Below are 10190 nucleotides of genomic sequence, written 5' to 3'. Positions count from 1 at the left end.
CAACATGAATTTGAACACCGTGTGTAACATCCCAGCTACCGCCACACCATAATATTGTCTGCTTTGGCTAGGACATACCACCATTGCCTCACGGATTTGCTTTTGGTTGCCCAGGTGAAGACTTCAATATTGTCCGTTTTAGCCAGGACATACCACCATTGCCTCACGGATTTGCTTTTGGTTGCCCAGGTGAAGACTTCCTAGGAGGTCACCCATCCTGATACTGCTCCCACCTGAGCACGCTTAACTGTGGAGTTCTTCTCTCATCCACTACCATTAAGCGCCTAAAACGCGTTATGATGTAGAAGGGATCCACCTCCTTATAAAGAAGGTTTAGTTCTCCTCCTCAACCGATATGGGATGTCACACCGTGGAACCTTATTGGCACATGGATAAAAGAGCTTCATCTCATATTACCCTGGACATCGGGTAAGATCACTTCCCCTTTGTCATTATCCTCTAATAGTATTTTTGTTGGTAATGGCGAGCGATTGCAGACCAACGGATCCGGTAATGGCTTTCACATCCTCCCAAATAAAACCTACAAATTAAACCATATAATTCACTCTCCACAAGTTATAAAAGATTTACTATCTATTCGAAAATATAACCAAGTTTCCGTTGAATTTGACCCTTTTGGTTTTTCTTTGAAAGATCTCAAGGATGGACACCTCCTTTCCCAACACAATAGCTTTGGCGACCTCTACCCATTCACTCCACCTGCTTTTACTTTGCTATCTTCATCATCAACTGTTCCTTGGCATGATCGTCTCGGGCACCCCGGCGCGACCGTGCTAGATTATCTTAGTCGTTTTTTTCAATTTTAAATGTAATAAAAGAGTTGATTCTCCATTTTGTTCATCATGTCATCTTTCTAATAGCAAACGTTTACCATTTAATGAATCGATGTCTATTACTCTTAAACCATTTGATATTATACATTGTGACCTATGGACATCCCCCGTCCCTAGCAATTCTGGCTACAAATATTACATGGTCCTAATAGACAATTACTCTAATTATATTTGGGTATATCCATTAAAATTCAAATCTGAAAATTTTTCAACCTTTGTTAAGTTTCACAAACTTATTAATACCCAATTCAACGTCCATATCAAAACATTCAATGTAACCTTGGAGGTGAATTCAATAATAATAATTTCAAGTCCTTTGCCCAGATAAACGGACTCTTATTTCGCTTTGCTTGTCCTCAAACTTCCCAACAGAATGGGCGTGCTGAACGCATGATCCGACGCATTAATGATATCATTCGTGCTCTCCTCATCCATGCTCGGCTTCCCTCATCATTTTGGGTGGAAGCCCTTCACACGAGTGTTCGGGTGCGAATGTTACCCAAATTTGTCTGCAACCCAAACAAATAAAATTTCGCCACGGGCCACTCGTTGCATTTTCTTAGGATACCCATCCGACTTTCGTGGCTACCGTTGTTACGATCCCCAAACCGGTCTAGTTCATATCTCTCGGCATGTCCAGTTCAATGAACATTCATTCCCTTTTACCACCATCGCTCAATCTCAAAGCTCCTACTCTTTTTTGGATGAACCTTACCCCATCATACACTCCAACTATCAATTTCATACCTCAGCCCCTCCAATCACAACCGACCAGACCCCATCTCCCATAGCACCCCCTTCTCTGGCCAATCCACACCCGACCCACATCAAACACAAACAACACCTACAATCCCTCCCACTTCGCCTACCCCAGACTCCTCCGTTACCCATCTCCCCACAACCCAAACAGTTTCCCATAATAGTGCTCCCCCATTCGAACTCGAGCTAAAACCGGGATCGTTAAACCGAATCCAAAATATAATCTCGCAGCCACATATACCGTGTCACTCATCCCCACTTCCTATATTAAGGCCTTATCGGATCCAAATTGGTTGCGTGCCATGAACGACGAATTTAGCGCGTTACAGGCTAATCACACTTGACGAATAGCCCGGTTATCCGATCCATGTGGCTTTTTCGCCACAAATTCAAAGCCGATGGCTTATTGGATAAATATAAAGCTCGATTGGTTTGCAATGGTAAATCTCAGACGGTGGGTATTGATTGCACCGAGACGTTCAGCCAGGTTGTTAAACCGGCAACTATACGTACAGTTTTGTCCCTAGCCATTTCACGAGCTTGGCCTATACATCAATTGGACGTAAAAAAATGCATTTTTACATGGCAACTTACAAGAAACTGTGTTTGTTCAACAACCACCTGGATTCGTACATCCGAACTTCCCGCACCACGTGTGTAAATTGAATAAGTCATTGTGTGGGTTAAAACAGGCTCCTCGGGCATGGTACACCAGTTTTTCTTCATTTTTATTATCATTGGGATTCAAGAATAGTGTTTGTGATACTTCCCTATTTGTTTATCACCACGGCGATCAGATAGCATACTTGCTTCTTTATATCGATGATATTGTACTCACCACTTCTACTAGTGTGCTTCGTAATCGAATCATTGCAAGGTTATGCAGTGAATGTGCTATGTCTGACTTGGGGCCTCTTCATCACTTCCTTGGCATTTCAGTCACTCGGGATAATCGGGACATTTTTCTATCCCAATCGAAATATGCACGGGATATATTACATCGAGCATCTATGACGACATGTAAACCATGTCCCACTCCCGTCGACACTAGCTATAAGCTTAGTGCTAATGAGGGGGAACTTTTACCAGACGGCACCTTTTATCGTAGTGTTGTTGGGGCACTTCAGTGTCTAACATTTACTCGCCCGGACATATCTTACACGGTCCAACAGCTTTGCTTGTTTATGCATGCCCCCCCCCCCCCCCCGTGACTCACATCTTGCATTCATGAAGCGCCTATTGAGATATATTCATGGTACTATAGACCTCGGCATTTGTATTTCAGCTTCGTCTACTTACGCTCTCACCGCATACTCGGATACGGACTGGGGCGGATGTCCTGATACACGTCGGTTTACTTCGGGCTACTCTATCTTTCTTGGTGACAACTTAGTATCATGGTCCTCGAAACGACAACCGACCTTGTCACGCTCTAGTGCCGAAGCTGAATACAGGGGGGTTGCCAACGCTGTTGCTGAAGCTACATGGATTCGCAATCTTCTTCTTGAATTGCGGGTGCCCGTTCGTAAAGCTACAATTATATATTGTGATAACATATCTGAAGTATACCTTTCGGCCAATCCAGTACAACATCAGAGGACGAAACATATTGAAATGGATATACAGTTTGTCAGGGAAAAGGTTCAAATCGGACATGTTCGAGTGCTTCATGTTCCTTCAGCCTTCAATATGCTGATACTTTTACCAAGGGTCTTCCACGACAGCTGTTCGAATCAGTCAGGTCCAGTTTAAATGTGCGTTCATACTCCCGTTGAAACTGAGGGGGAATATTAGCGGAAGATATACGATTGATATGAGGAAGATACACGATATATGTCACCTTGTTTATAATGATTCGGTTTCCTTATTTAGTGTGTTTAGATTGGTAACTTTGCATTATATAATATCTCTGTAATTACGATTCTAATAATTATCATTATGTATTATTTTTACATTGCAAAACCGATCTCGAGCCGAGCTTTTGCTCGTTTGACATACAACGTGAGTTCAGGTTGAGCTTAAGCTTGTTAAAGTTTTTTTTTTTTTACAAAATATATAATAATAATTAAAAACGCATATAAATGAATTAATAAATAATAAACGAGCCGAGCTCGAGCTTTAGAAAAGAAGCTCGAAACGAGGAACTGCTAGTAATATTCACTTAATCCAATTTATGCCTTGAGTTTTTTTTATCTTCTATATCAGTAAAGTATAACCATCTCAACATATTCTTACTTTTAATGTAATTTTCAGGAAGTCACAGGCATTTACACAAACAACTTTGATTTCAGCCATTGAAGTAAACCATGTTACTAACAAACAAGATTTGTTTTCAGCCTATAAACTTACTTACACAAGAGGACAGAGCAGAAAATGAGAAGTTATCTAAAGATCCACGGATTGGGAACCAGTATGTTTTTAAATTGCTTATTTAGTACTACTCTAGTATATTAATATCTGTTACAATATGTGATAATAACATTTAACCAGATTATCAAGTCAGTTGCTCCATCAATATATGGTCATGAAGATATAAAAACTACGCAATTGCTCTTGCCATGTTTGGAGGTCAAGGAGAAAATGTTGAAGGAAAACATATGCTGCGTGGAGACGTAAATGTGCTTTTTATTAGGTGATCCTAGCACTGCAAAATCTCAGTTCCTTAAGTAAGTGTTTAATTATGTAAAAAGCATTTTATTGCATAGTCACATTAACAACAAAACTAACAATAGTTTTAACTTTCTTGCTAACTTTGTTTTGAAGGTATGTTGAAAAGACCGGTCACACGCAAGTTGAAAAGACCGGTCACACAACCGAGAAAGGTGCTTCTGTCGTAGGTCTTACGGCAGCCCCAAGGTTCCGGTCACACGCAAGTGGACATGCCTTATTGTTGAATTTGACAAAATGGATGAGCAACAAATAGTTAAATGTCTGATTACATTTTTGACATCAATAGGGTGAGTATTCATGAAGCAATGGAACGACAAAGCATGATCACCGTATCTAAAGCTGGAATTGTAACTTCACCTCAAGCTTGATGCTCAGTTATCGCTGCAGCTAATCCAATAGGAGGGTGGTAGGCTACGTATGCGAAAACTAATTTCAATATCTTATTGTTTTAAATTGCATTCATTTCTGCAGATATAATTCTTCAAAAACTTTTCACAACTTATATATTCTCTGTGTTGTGAAGGTTACAACTTATATATACATATATTAATAACTTAATATTATTTAAGCTTCTTTTTCTTTTCATGTTTTTGTGTATGGTTGTGATTAGCATGGATGAAAACCGGTTCGATGTATCGGATAAGGTGGATCCTGTCATGGACGAGATGCTTGCAAAGTTTGCAACAGAGAGTCATTTTAAGTCTATGCCAAAAGGTAGTATTTTTACTAAATTGTACATAAATTAATTCATTAGTGAACAATATTACAATGATCACAATATAAGTAGAGATGGCAATGAAACCCGAATCCGATGTGAAAACCCAACACGATTGGGATAGGCAATATCCAACATATTAGGAGGTTTGGGATTGGTTTTGAAATTTTCCGTGGGTTTGGGACTTGTAATATAGTCTATTATCCGATAACATTAACCTATTTGCCCGATTATATACCCGATGTACCCGACATAACTTTTTATATATATTTATTTTGGGATTTGTGCTTTGATACAAGAAGTTTTTTCATTTAGATGCTTTCTCAAGAAGAAGATAGGTCACATGACACGCCAAGTTAAATGCATTTCCGAGGTTGCACGATGCTGATTTAGACAAACTCACGGAAGCCTAGGCTGATCTAAGAAGAGAAATATCTCTTAGTTTCTCATAAAAACATGTTTTAATGTAAATTTAATCAAGGATTTAATTTGTTTTAAACGATTAATCAAGTGTACACGTGTGTAGCAAGGACATGGAGTTCCAATAGCCGTGAGTCATATGGAATCAATGATTTGGATGTCTGAAGCTCATGTTCGAATGCACCTTAGGCAACATGTCACTCAAGAAGATGTTGACATGGCGATTCATGTCGTGCTCTGGACTCCTTTATTTCAACTCAAAAGTTTGAAGTGCAAACAACCCTTCAAAAGGTAGTATTATGATTTAGAAACACTTTTTTTTTTGGCAAATATGTCATGTTTTAAGGTTAAAATGCTAAAAAAGTTACTTCCAAAAATGTGGTGCAAAGCTTTAACAAGTATGCGACATTTAAGAAACATTTGAATGCGCTTATGCTGCATCTACTGAGTCAGCTAGTGAATGATGCGGTGCGTAGTGAAGAGATATTTTCGGGCCTCGTGTAGATGTTACACATGTTGATGTGAAGGTGGATGCGTTGCAATGCAAATTACTCTAGTTTTTATTTATTTATTTATTTTTTGTATTTATATGCAGGGGTTGAATGGGTGACTGTTGATGTTTATGCTGGTTTATGGTGTTAGTTTGATGTTACGTATATAATGTATGAATGGTGAAATACATATATGCATGATATACAAATGCATCACTGTATCATGCAACATGGTTTCAATGCCATGTATCTTGGTCAATTAAATTAGCCCATGATTTGTCTTTACCTGATTGATTGTTGTGTGTTACTTTCTTGATATCTTATCTATATCTTTGTTTGTTTGTGGATGTTATTATCTTGGGAAGCACAATCATGTCTCTCCTAGGAGTATATGGACTCCTATCATTCTAGTTGATATTTGGAACTTGAATCCATTATATTCCTAGATGATTTCCAACTTGCATTGATTTAGTGAAATGCAGAGGTGTGATGCTGTACATATTTTATGATTTTGCAATTGCATCGAAAGTTCAAAACTAAATTTAAGTAGTTATAAAATGGTTGTTTGGGTTGTAATCTATGAATAGGAAAAAGTATTGGTTAAAAAGGGGAAATTGGTTGAAAGCCATTACTAAAACAACAACCATACCCGGTATAAATCCCACCAACAGCAAAACTGTTAGCAGAGTCTGGGGAGGGTGAGATGTAGGCAAACCGTACCTCCATCCCAAAGGGATAGAGAGGTTGCTTCCACAGAGACCCCCGGCTCGAAAACAATATGCATGGGATCAATAATAATAGTAATATTAGTAATGAATACCAAATATGTGTTATAATAATAATAATAGTGATATTAGTAATGAATAGATCAATAATAGTGATATTATAATGAATAGATCAATACTAAATATGTGTTATAGTAATAATAGTGATACTAAATATGGAAAATTAATAGTAGTGATATTAGCACTTAATACTAAATATGTGTTATAAATACTAATTTGAGGATAGGGTATTATAGTAATATATCATTTTTCACCCGAAATAAGGTGAAGAAACGCCCCCTATGATAAAAATATAATCAAAACTCTACATTTCTCCTAAAAGTCCTTATCCTTAATCCTGCGTCTCCAAGAATTCCTATCCTCAACCATGTCCTCGGAGAGGTGCAAATCTATCAAATCATGCTTAATCCTCTCGGCCCAAGTTAATTTGGGACGTCCTCTATCCCTCCTCCCCTCTATACTAAGAGTTTCTACAGATCGGACAGGAGCCGTCGTCTCTCTTCTTTTAACATGTCCAAACCATCTCAATCTCCCCTCTCTTGTCTTATCTGAGATATTAACAACCTCTAATCTCTCTCGAAAAACCTCATTTCTTATCCGATCCAATCGTGTGTGCACACACATCCACCTTAGCATTCTCATTTCTGCAACCTCTAGCTTACACGCATGTGACTTCTTGATGGCCCAGCAGTCTGTTCCATATAACATCGCCGATCTAACCGCAACCCTATAAAATTTACCCTTTAGCCTGTTTGGGAATCTCTTGTTGCACAAAACTCCTGTAGCTGCCCTTCATTTACTCCATCCAACTTGGACACGGTGGGCCACGTCGCTATCTATTTCCCCATCACTCTGGACAAACGATTCTAGATATTTGAACTTCGTTACCTGCGGAACCACTTGGTCTTCGATGGTGATCTGGATCTTGTCATCATCGTTTATCCCGCTAAAGTTACAATTGAGATACTCAGTCTTTGAGCGACTAATCCTTAAACCTTTATTTTCTAAAGCTGCTCGCCACTCCTCTAACCTTATGTTCAGATCTTGTTTTCTCTCAGCCACTAAGACAATATCGTCTGCGAACATCATGCACCAAGGGACTGTCTCCTGAATTGACTTTGACAACTCGTACAAGATTATTGCGAAAAGGAAAGGGCTCAGTGCCGAGCCCTGATGAAGGCCTACCTCCACCGGGAATAAGTCAGTATCCCCCAAAGCCATTACTAAAATTAATATATATAGTTTCCTAATAATAGTGTTTAGTAATGAAAGTTAAAGCATTATTTGTTCCTGATGATCATTCTGTCATCCTGCTGCCTGATGGTAAAGTGGTATGTTCTCAACCAAATAAAAGCATATGTGGGAGTCAACCTAATCAGACGTGTTTCATTTTAAACAGTACTAAAAATGACCCGGTTCATATCATGCGGCTCTAATTGAAATATTCAAGAGTAATAATAGTAAAGAATATTTTATATATAACTTCATTATTTTTATGTAAAAAATGGGATAGTACTCATAGTAGATGTATCCTTGGGATAGTAGATGAATCCTCATGTGATTGTGCTTAAATCTGGAATTACATAAATGCAAGAATCATAGCAACATTCAGGCTATGTGATAAAAGTTTTATGGCATTTTCCAGGCTTATGTTTATTTGTCATAAAAAGAGCCCTAATAAATACTTTATGAGGTGTTGTCACCAACAAACCAACAAGTATATCCATGTGTTGTCATGGGGATTTCAAAAGTGACGGTTGGAAATTTGTTTTAGCTTGGCTGTAAACGAGCCAAGCTTTTCCAGGTAACGCGCCAACATATTGAGCTCTAGCTCGACTCATAAAAACCTCGAGCTGGCTCGTGGCTTTTCGAGTCAGCTCGTTTATTCTTTGAAATTAATTTTATTATTCACCCATAATCCCATATTAACATATATAAGAAAAAATTGTATACTTTTAACACACACATCATGCATAATTAATAACTGTAAACTTTAGGTATACTAAATTTTTGGGCTTTAACTTAAATGTGTCGATAAGCAGTCTAAACCTAACTAGTCAGTTTGGAGCGAGTCACGAAACACAAACTTTTTAGAATGGCCTAGCAGGAATGAAAATATTTGGTGGGTGTGAAAATATGTCTTATTGGAAAAAAGAAAAAAAAGAAGCATGTGAGGATAATCCACATAAGACGTTAAAAGGAAAGACACTTGACTGGAGATACCCAGACAAAAGGGGAATGGGCAATATCATGTTATGTGGGTTGGATGCGTGAACTTGGAAGGAACCAAAGCTTGCTTTTAGCAATTTATGCAATATATTCAAGCTTTTTAACCCTATTTTTAACTCTACATAGAGATTACATATTCACAATATCCCCACTTAATTTAATCTTAAATTATCACTTACATCTTCACTCATCTTATACAATCATCAACAACTCCATCACCTATCGCAACCGTCACCCACCGCCGCCACCTCGCCATAAAAGTTGCCGGGAAATTTCGTCGGAAATTTCACCAGAAAAGTCGTCGGAAATTTTCACCGGAAAAGTCGAAGGAATTTTGGCCGGAAAAGTCGTCGGAATTTTTTGACCGGAAAAGTCGTTGGGAATTTTGGCCGGAAAGTCGTCGGAAAAAGCACGATGGAAAGGCTATGAAAACACAATGTAAAAAACGCAATGGTAAAACACAATATAAAAGTACAATTGTATAACACAGTTTTGTAGAACATAATTTTATAAAACACAATTATCATAAAACACAATTTGTAAAAAACCCACTAATTTTTTTATTTGTTTTTATATAGCAATATGATATTCATATAAAATATAAAAGCACTCATTATTATGATGATTTTATTATTATTTTTTTAAATACCAAAGTTATGTACATTTTAAAATGGTGGGAGGATTGACACGTGTATTGCATGTTGGGGGGGAGTCAACAAATGTGTTATTTCGATAATGTCATTTCCCTTATGTAAGTATGTAACGCATGATTTCACCCATAAACTAATCTCAACCATCCATACTCAAAATCAATAAACTAGATTAATTTTTATCTTTCCTATAAAAACCATATTTTATATTATAACTTAACCCTATTTTTTTTTTCAAGTTACTTGTACAATATAAATTAATTTAAAGCATTTTCTCTCACTCTCTGTTTTTTTAATTTAATACCTTACTCCATCTGATTTGATAATAAAATATTAAATATTTTTAATATTTTTTTGATTTAATTGAAAGATTGATCACATATTTAGTTGTTCCATTTGGGACTTTTATAATCGTGATATTTATATAATTGTTTTATGATTAATTTGGTGATCTGTATCGATATTTTGATGGTTGTATTTTATAAGAAAAACAAGCGGTCGCACATGGTTTGATATTATGAAACAACAACAAATACTCAACCTACACATAATACCGTTTTCTGTTGATAATAACTTATAAAATAATTAGGAGAGATTCTATCTTGGCGGGAATATAA

General features: G+C 37.3%; 1 pseudogene; it reads left to right on the top strand.

Moving 5' to 3' along the window:
- The first annotated feature begins 2840 nt into the window (after positions 1 to 2840).
- Positions 2841 to 9834, top strand: LOC143632144 (DNA replication licensing factor MCM2-like; annotated as a pseudogene).
- Positions 9835 to 10190: the final 356 nt, after the last annotated feature.

This window comes from Bidens hawaiensis, unplaced genomic scaffold, assembly GCF_021521415.1.
Source record: "Bidens hawaiensis isolate Kalapana, Puna unplaced genomic scaffold, B.hawaiensis_p1.1 tig00006365_1, whole genome shotgun sequence".
Classification (NCBI taxonomy): Eukaryota; Viridiplantae; Streptophyta; class Magnoliopsida; order Asterales; family Asteraceae; genus Bidens; species Bidens hawaiensis.
This window is presented reverse-complemented; position numbering and strand designations above follow the sequence as displayed.